This window comes from Dama dama, chromosome 1, assembly GCF_033118175.1.
Source record: "Dama dama isolate Ldn47 chromosome 1, ASM3311817v1, whole genome shotgun sequence".
Taxonomy (NCBI): domain Eukaryota; kingdom Metazoa; phylum Chordata; class Mammalia; order Artiodactyla; family Cervidae; genus Dama; species Dama dama.
The window spans coordinates 73,160,001-73,167,339 of NC_083681.1; the positions used below are offsets into that span (position 1 = coordinate 73,160,001).

The window sequence follows — 7,339 nt, forward strand, 5'->3', positions numbered from 1 at the left end:
GCTGTCTAATTAGCAAGGTAACAACTCTGATCCAGAGGCAGTGCCGTGGCCCACACTGTCACCGTCCCTGCTGCCAGCCAAGTGCCTGGCCGGTGATGGCCAATAATGAGTGAATGAATGAATATGACTACAGATCTGGATTGTTCCTAGGTGTGCTGGGTGAAGCACAGACCCAAGATCTCCCTGACTGGAGTCTCAGGGCTTGGTGGTAGCCTTTGTGACCCCTTAGAGTCTCAGCGCACTGCCTTAACAGAACTGGCTCAAGCAGGAATGATGAATTCATTGGTCATTTCTCCTGCCTTCCCAGCAGCATGCCCAAGGGCAGGCACCAGACTCACTGGTATGCAGTGTTACCTCCTGATTGTCCCCCCCAACTTGGAGACACTTCTAGTGCCCGCCCCAGGTGTGACTCCTTATACAAGAGCCTGCCTTATATCAGTAGAAGGAGGTTATAGGGATCACTCCAAGATCTCCAATACAGAAGGAGCTCCCTCCGTAGAGCTGAGCACCCTGTCACTAGCGGCATACAAGCAGAAGCCAGGGAGGAGTTGATGAGGGTGCCAAAGGAGGGGTTCGCGCCCTAGTGGTGTTTGATGTGGATAAACCTTGAGCCCTGGATGACTCGATTCTGTGTTCTTGTTTCCTAAGCCCATCAGATGGGAGGGGTGAGCACAAGCTTCTTCATCCTTTGCGAAGGAGGCAATGTTGACTGGGCCCTTCTGGTGTGCCAGGCAAGGTGCTGGCTGCTAAGGTCCCAGTCCCTGTCCTTGAAGAGCTGACAGCTCCTGGGAGACAGATACACTCACATATAGTCAACAGCAACAGTAGAAACAGCTGACAGGAACAGTCAAAGTGCTTGGGGGGTGGGGGGCACAGAGGAGAAGGTAAAGCCATTCCGCAGTATCCTTGGCGTCCACTTTCACTAAAGAGCCCATTAGAAGCTCTGTTCTTTTCCTTCCTATGCAATTTTCTAGAATGATGTGCTTCTATTGCAGGAACATTCTTTAGACTGCCATTCTACCCTTAACATTTCTGAGTTACCTCATCTTTACAATGAACATAAATGTAAAGAGGGTAAAAACTGACACATTGATTGTTGATTTTATTTATTTGTTTTGGCCATGCCACACAGCTTCGGGGATCTTAGATCCCGGACCCTGGATTGAACTCAGCACCCCTGCAGCAGAAGTGTAGAGTCCTAAGCACTGGACTGCCAGCGAATTCCCCAAAACCAGCACTTTAAAGTGCTGCCCAAATCTAGGCAAGAATAGATGCCTGACACATAGTAGCCATGAGATGTCATGATGATTTACAGTGCAGGACAGGGAAGGTTAGCTGACAGGGAGAGAGAAAGGGGTTAGGACCCGGGCTCTGTTTCTAATCAGCGTGGGGCCCTCTCTACTGCTCCTGAAAAACAGAAATAGAAAAGTACCTGCCTCTTGTGCTTGTGAGAGTCACGTGAGGTGATGAAATGCAAACGGTTTGCAAACTGGAAATGCAAATTCCTATTATTACCATTCATACTGTGATTCTCATTATTGTGAAATGAATCCGTCAAAGCCCCAGGGGGGTGGGGGTGGGGGTGGGGGGTTGCGGTGGGGGTGGAGCCCGGAGCCACCAGCTGGGGGTGGGTCACTCCCCTCCAGCCTCCCACAGGAGCCTGGGAACAGCTGGGACTCCATCTGCCCTGGGCCCAGCCGGCAGCAGGGCGGTAGCACCTCCTTTGTGCCCGTGTGTCTGTGTGTGCGGCACGCGCAGGTGGGTGTTGGAAGGTGGGGGGGGCACAGGGTATGCCAGTGTCTGTGGTTAGAAATCACTTGTGGATTGTGAATCCCTGGGGAAGAATGCAGATGCCATTAGATTTCAAAGATTCCAGCAGTGGAACCAGTGTTGGCACCCAAGAGATGAGGAGAGAGGCTGGGGGAGTGTGGGTTGGTCTAGTCTTTGGTGTTAGGGACTGGGGATAGGTCTCACCAGGGTCCCCTCTCGGGATGAGAGGGGGGCGGGAGCGGGGACGTGTAGAGGAAGATGTCAGAGGCCTGTGGTGCTTGAGCCCAGGGGTTACAGAACAGACTCTTGTTCAGTCGCTCAGTCGTGTCCGACCCTTGTGACCCCATGGACTGCAGCACACCAGGCCTCCCTGTCCATCACCAACTCCCAGACTTTACTCAAACCCATGTCCATTGAGTCGGTGATGCCATCCAACCATCTCATCCTCAGTCGTCCCCTTCTCCTCCCACCGTCAATCTTTCCCAGCATCAGGGTCTTTTCCAGTGAGTCAGCTCTTCCCATCAGGTGGCCAAAGTATTGGAGCTTCAGCATCAGTCCTTCCAATGAATATTCAGGACTGATTTCTTTCAGATTGACTACTTTGATCTCCTTGCAAGAACTGACTGGCCTGGCTTCAAATCCTTGGTTTGGGCCAGTGATTTCATTTCTCTGAACCTCAGGTTCCTGGTCTGTAAAATGGGAGTAATAGTGGAGCCTTCCTCCTAGAGGTTATTGGGAATTTAAGAGAGAGGATGCTCGGTAAGCCCTTAGAAAGAAAAGGCACATAGCAAACCGCTGAGGCTGATATTATTAGTAGGAAGCCCGTAAGAGGAGGGAGGGAGGGAGAGGGCCTCCAAGGGGCTGGTGCTCTGGAAACTGGAAAATTAGCTCTGGGGTGAGCTCTGTCAAGCCAGGGGGTGGTGAAAATGCCACAACGAGCACCATGTCGGCCCGGGCGCAGGTCTGCTGTCCCAGGACACAGGGCTTTCAGAAAGCAGGCCAGATGGGCTCTCATAACTCCTGCCGCTTTCCTTCCTGGTTCGCCTCACTTCCTCCAGAGCTGCTTCCTTCCCTGTGAGCCTGTCCGTAAGAAGATCTCTGAGTCTTTCCTCTCCAGTCCGGGCAGGCCCGGGCTGAGCACAGCCTTGGGGACTGGGAGGAGCTGCCGGGAACTCAGGGACCCCGGGGCCGGCCTCCCCCACACTGCCTAGCCTCTGCCTCCAGCTCGGGGAGAGCTGCCCAGGCTCCTTCCCTCCATGGCCGCCCTCCCTCCTATGAATCATCCCCACCGCTGCTGTTGCTGCTCCAGGACCACAGAAAGTCAAGCAGCTCCTCACCTTGGGGAGAGGCAGCCTGTTATGATGGGGGCGGAAGCAGGCAGGCTCAGTCCTTCTAAAGGAAGGAGGTAACAGCTCAGCCTTGGGACCGGCAACCACAGCCAGCCCTTTCTTACACCCATGGAGTGAGCTCAAGGGGGCAGGTGAGGGCAGAACTTGGGAGTTAGACCACCCTGGGTTTAGGGTCAAGGCCCCAGTCTCCTGCTAATTAGGTCTGTGGCCATAGTTGAGTAACTCAACCTCTCTGAGTCTCGGTTTCTCCATCTGTCAAATGGGAAGAGAAAAAGGACGAGGCACAGGGTACCTGGAGGATTAAGTGAGGCACAGCTCAGAGCCTGGCTCACAGAAGTGCTCAGTTAATGCTCATTGACTCAGTGAATAAATGAACGTGTGGAAATGGCAACGAGTGGGGTGGAGGGAGGTGCATATGACTGTCTTCGGGAAAGCCAGCCTCTGCCATCTGCAGGGGGTGGGGGGGCGGGGGGTGCTGTCTGGGGCCCAGGACACCTGTTTTTCTGTGCTGCTATGAAGAAGGCAGCTTCCAAAACTCAGACAGAATGGAGTAGGGACTACCCCCTGTGGGTACAGCTGACATTTCTGCAAATCAAATAAGAGCCTCAGGATGGGGGCAGACTCTCTGAACGCGCTGAGCCCTGCCTGACCACAAAGAATTGCTATGGGATCAGGGAACAGCAGGTAGTGGATCTTCAGCTTTGGAGACCCCCAGCACCCCTTCACAGTGACAGCATTCAGCAGCCACTCTGGGCTGTGAGGTCAGGACCTTGGTCCCTGGGTAGCCAGCTAGGGCCATGAGCAGCACCTCACCTGCCTCCTGCGCATTGGGTACCACACCGCAGAGGGCTCTATCATCTCAGTAGATCGCTTTCAGACACCTATCTGGGTGATTTACAGGTATTCATCATAATAAAGGATCACTTGTGGCTCGGATGGTAAAGAATCTGCCTGCAATGTGGTAGTCTTCCTGGGTCAGGAAGATCCCCTGGAGGAGGGCATGGCAACCCACTCCAGTATTCTTGCCTGGAGAATCCCACGGACTGAGGAGCCTGGCAGGCTACAGCCCATGGGGTCGCAAAGAGTCGGACACGACTGAGAAACTAACACACACACACACCTTAACAAATGTTATGAGGTTGGTACCCAGTATTAGTCCCATTCTATAGATGTGGAAACTGAGGCTCATTGAGTTACATAACTTGCCCAAGGCCACACCCCAGGAGCAATGAGGTCAGGATTGGAACCCCAGGCCCATTGCTGCAGATGGCTCTGGCTGTGAGGCTGACCAGGGCACAGATGGTTGAATCTCCTGCAAGGCTGAGCAGACTGTTAGCCCCGCCCTATCCCCAGTATGGGGCTTCCCAGGTGGCCCTAGTAAAGAAGCAACCTGCCAATGAAGGTAGATGTAAGAGACAAGGGTTTGATCCCTGGGTAGGGAGGATCCCTGGAGGAGGAAATGGCAGCCCACTCCAGTATTCTTGCTTGGAGAATCCCACGGACAGAGGGGTCTGGTGGGCTACATCCATGGGGTTGCAAAGAGTCGGACACAACTGAAGCGACTTAGCACATGTGCACACATCTCTAGTGTAGTCATCCAAGTCTGGAGTAAGGGCAAACGTTTACATTTATAACAGTAATTCATAAATGGCTTTTGAGCAGTGGTTCTCAAAGCATGGTTACAGGAAGCAGGTTAGAAATGCAAAGTCTTGGTCTCACCTCAGATTACACAGAATGGAAACTCTGAAGAGACAGAGTTGCTGGGCCAGCAATCTGCATGTCAACTAGTCCTCCCTGCGATTCTGATGAAGCTAAAGTTTAAGAACGATGGCTTCAGAGCTTACAAAGCAGAGTCAATTCCTAGACGCTCTTATTTAAACTGACACTTGGCTGTCATTCGGCATATTCTACAGGTAAGAGTAATGAGTCCCCCTCTGCCAGATTATCACCCACCAGAGAAGTGGAAGAGATGGGCCTGGGACCCACAGTCTGCAGTGGTCCTGTTGTGTTGTTTTGTTCCCCGCCCCGCCTCGCTCTTGGGTATAGACTGCTGACCTAGGCGAGGAGGCAGAGGGGCTCAGAGCCGAGGGACTGAGGGTGGGAGGGGGGAGCCAGCTGCCCTCCTTTCCAGGGGAGGGGGCGGGCCGTGTTTATTATTCTTTCGGAGGTGCCCCAGCCCAAATTCACAAACAGCCCAGCCTGGCGTGTTGCGGTATCGGTTTATTAATACTCGCCGGGCGCTGCCAAGGCGGATCGCAATAACAAAGGCGGCCTTGCAGCCACGCAACGCGCCAGAGGCACCATTATGTAATTGCTCCGAGGAGGAGCGCAGGGCTGGGCGTGCCCGAGGCTCTGGGCACCAGTGGCCGCCGCCCGTACTTGGAGGGAGGGGGACTCAGCCGGCTGGGAGGCTGCGCTCAGCGGCGCGGGGACTCCGAGGGGCGGCGAGCGGGTGGAGGGAGCACCTGCCGAGGAGTCCTCACCCCGCGCGCTCCTCCTCCCACGCCAGAGCCCGTGGCCTGGAGGCGGGTTAACCCCTGCGTGGCTGGGTGCAGCCTGCTGCTCCTGGGATGGGGGCCCCCAGAGGCAGATCTCCAGTCCCCGCCACCGCCCAGTCCCCCCGCACCCCGGCAGGCTGAACCAGGGTCTGCCGTCCCTGCACTCACCGCCACTGCCGCTGTCTTTGTCCAATCCTCACTGAAGTCGAGGTAGAGAGAGAAAAGAGACACGTTGGGCAACCTGTGGGTGCAAGACCCGTGCCTCACGTATCAAGCGTCTGTGACATGTCCCATTTTACAGATGGGAACCTGAGGCCCCGTGCACCGTAAATTCCAGCCCGCGAATCTGTCAGCTCCAAAATCCACGGTTTTCCCCTGGTACCCTGCAAGAGGTCTTTATAACCACCGTGGATCAGTTGTTGCCTCTGTTTGCCTATTTAGGGCCCGAGCACCAGGATGCTGGCGACGGTGTGGATCTCCTTGTTAGGGTCTGGGGAAGGGGTTCGGCTTGGGAAGCGCTGGTGTTCACTGCGCAGAGGGTGCCAAGGCCGCGCTGTTGCCTGTTGGGGTGAGTGGGGATCAGCACAACGGCCCCGCCCCCACACGCGGCACCAGCCCGGACCCTGCGAAGCCACCCTGCCAGACCCCCCAAACACTCCAGTGCTTCAGCCCTCCTGGCCTTTGCCCAGGCTGGGCCTTCTGCCGGGAATACCCTCCTGCCATTCACCTGGCAGTCTCATTCCTGAGCGGTCCTTCCCAGCACCTCCCCGCTGCTCCCTCCATCACACGTGTACCAGGAAGCCTTCAAGGCCGCCTCTTCCAGCCCTGGGAGCACCTGGTAACTGCACCTGCCTGCCAGGCTCTTCTGTCCAAGGGATTCTCCAGGTAAGAAGACTGGACTGGGCTGCCAAGCCCTCCTCCAGGGGATCTTCCTGAGTCGGGGCTCGAACAGCGTCTCCTGCATTGGCAGGCGGGTTCTTTACCGCTAGTGCCACCTGGGAAGCCCCCTTAAGTAAACTCCCCCAAATCACCAGCTGGTAAGGGACACAGCCTGGCTTCGAACCCTAGTCTTGATAACTCCTGTGTTTCTAATCTCCCTTTTACAGGATTGTTTTGGCAATTGGATGAGAAACACTGAAGGCCCAGCATACAGCAGGTGCTCAATATGTGCCCCTCCACTCTAGCTCCCAAGATTTGCCCACTTCCCCACCACCCCCCACCCCCCGCCCCGGGCATTCTGGGAGCCCCTCTGTTGCGGTGTGGCTGAAGGAAGGGGTTGCAGGAAGACTTTGGCAGAAGGAAGTGTTCTGGTTTCTGAGTAAGAATAAATTATTGTTTTATATCCTTATATTAAGAGAAGGGCACAGTGTGTGTTTGCCAATCTAAGCATGTTGAGCTGCTGCGCCTGTGTTTTGCCAATTGCTAAAATGTACTTTCAGCCCCAGGCAGTAAACAGTAGCCCACTCTGCCTGGCTGCTGCTGCACTCCAGAGGTGGGGAAGGACAGCGGCCCCAGGCAGGGCCATGGGGAGAGGAGGTGTCAGTGGGGATCCTGAGGGCAGGAGGGAGTTTCTGGGGATCTCCTCCAGGTCGTTAGGATTTGGAGAGCAGGACTTTTCATTTATCTGAGCCTCAGTTTACACAGCTGAAAATGGGCCCATTGCTAGGGCCCTGTCCCTGTCACAGGTGATAAAAGTAGCTGTGAAAGTGCTTTGCACTCAGG

At 55.1% G+C, this 7,339-nt stretch overlaps 1 long non-coding RNA gene across 1 annotated transcript; it reads left to right on the top strand.

Annotated features, from left to right (window-relative positions):
* Nucleotides 1-1,652: 1,652 nt before the first annotated feature.
* LOC133054967 (uncharacterized) lies at nt 1,653-6,845 on the top strand. Its single transcript, XR_009692549.1, has 4 exons — nt 1,653-1,758; nt 4,844-5,032; nt 6,059-6,502; nt 6,724-6,845. It is a non-coding gene; the product is annotated as an uncharacterized LOC133054967 (long non-coding RNA).
* Nucleotides 6,846-7,339: the final 494 nt, after the last annotated feature.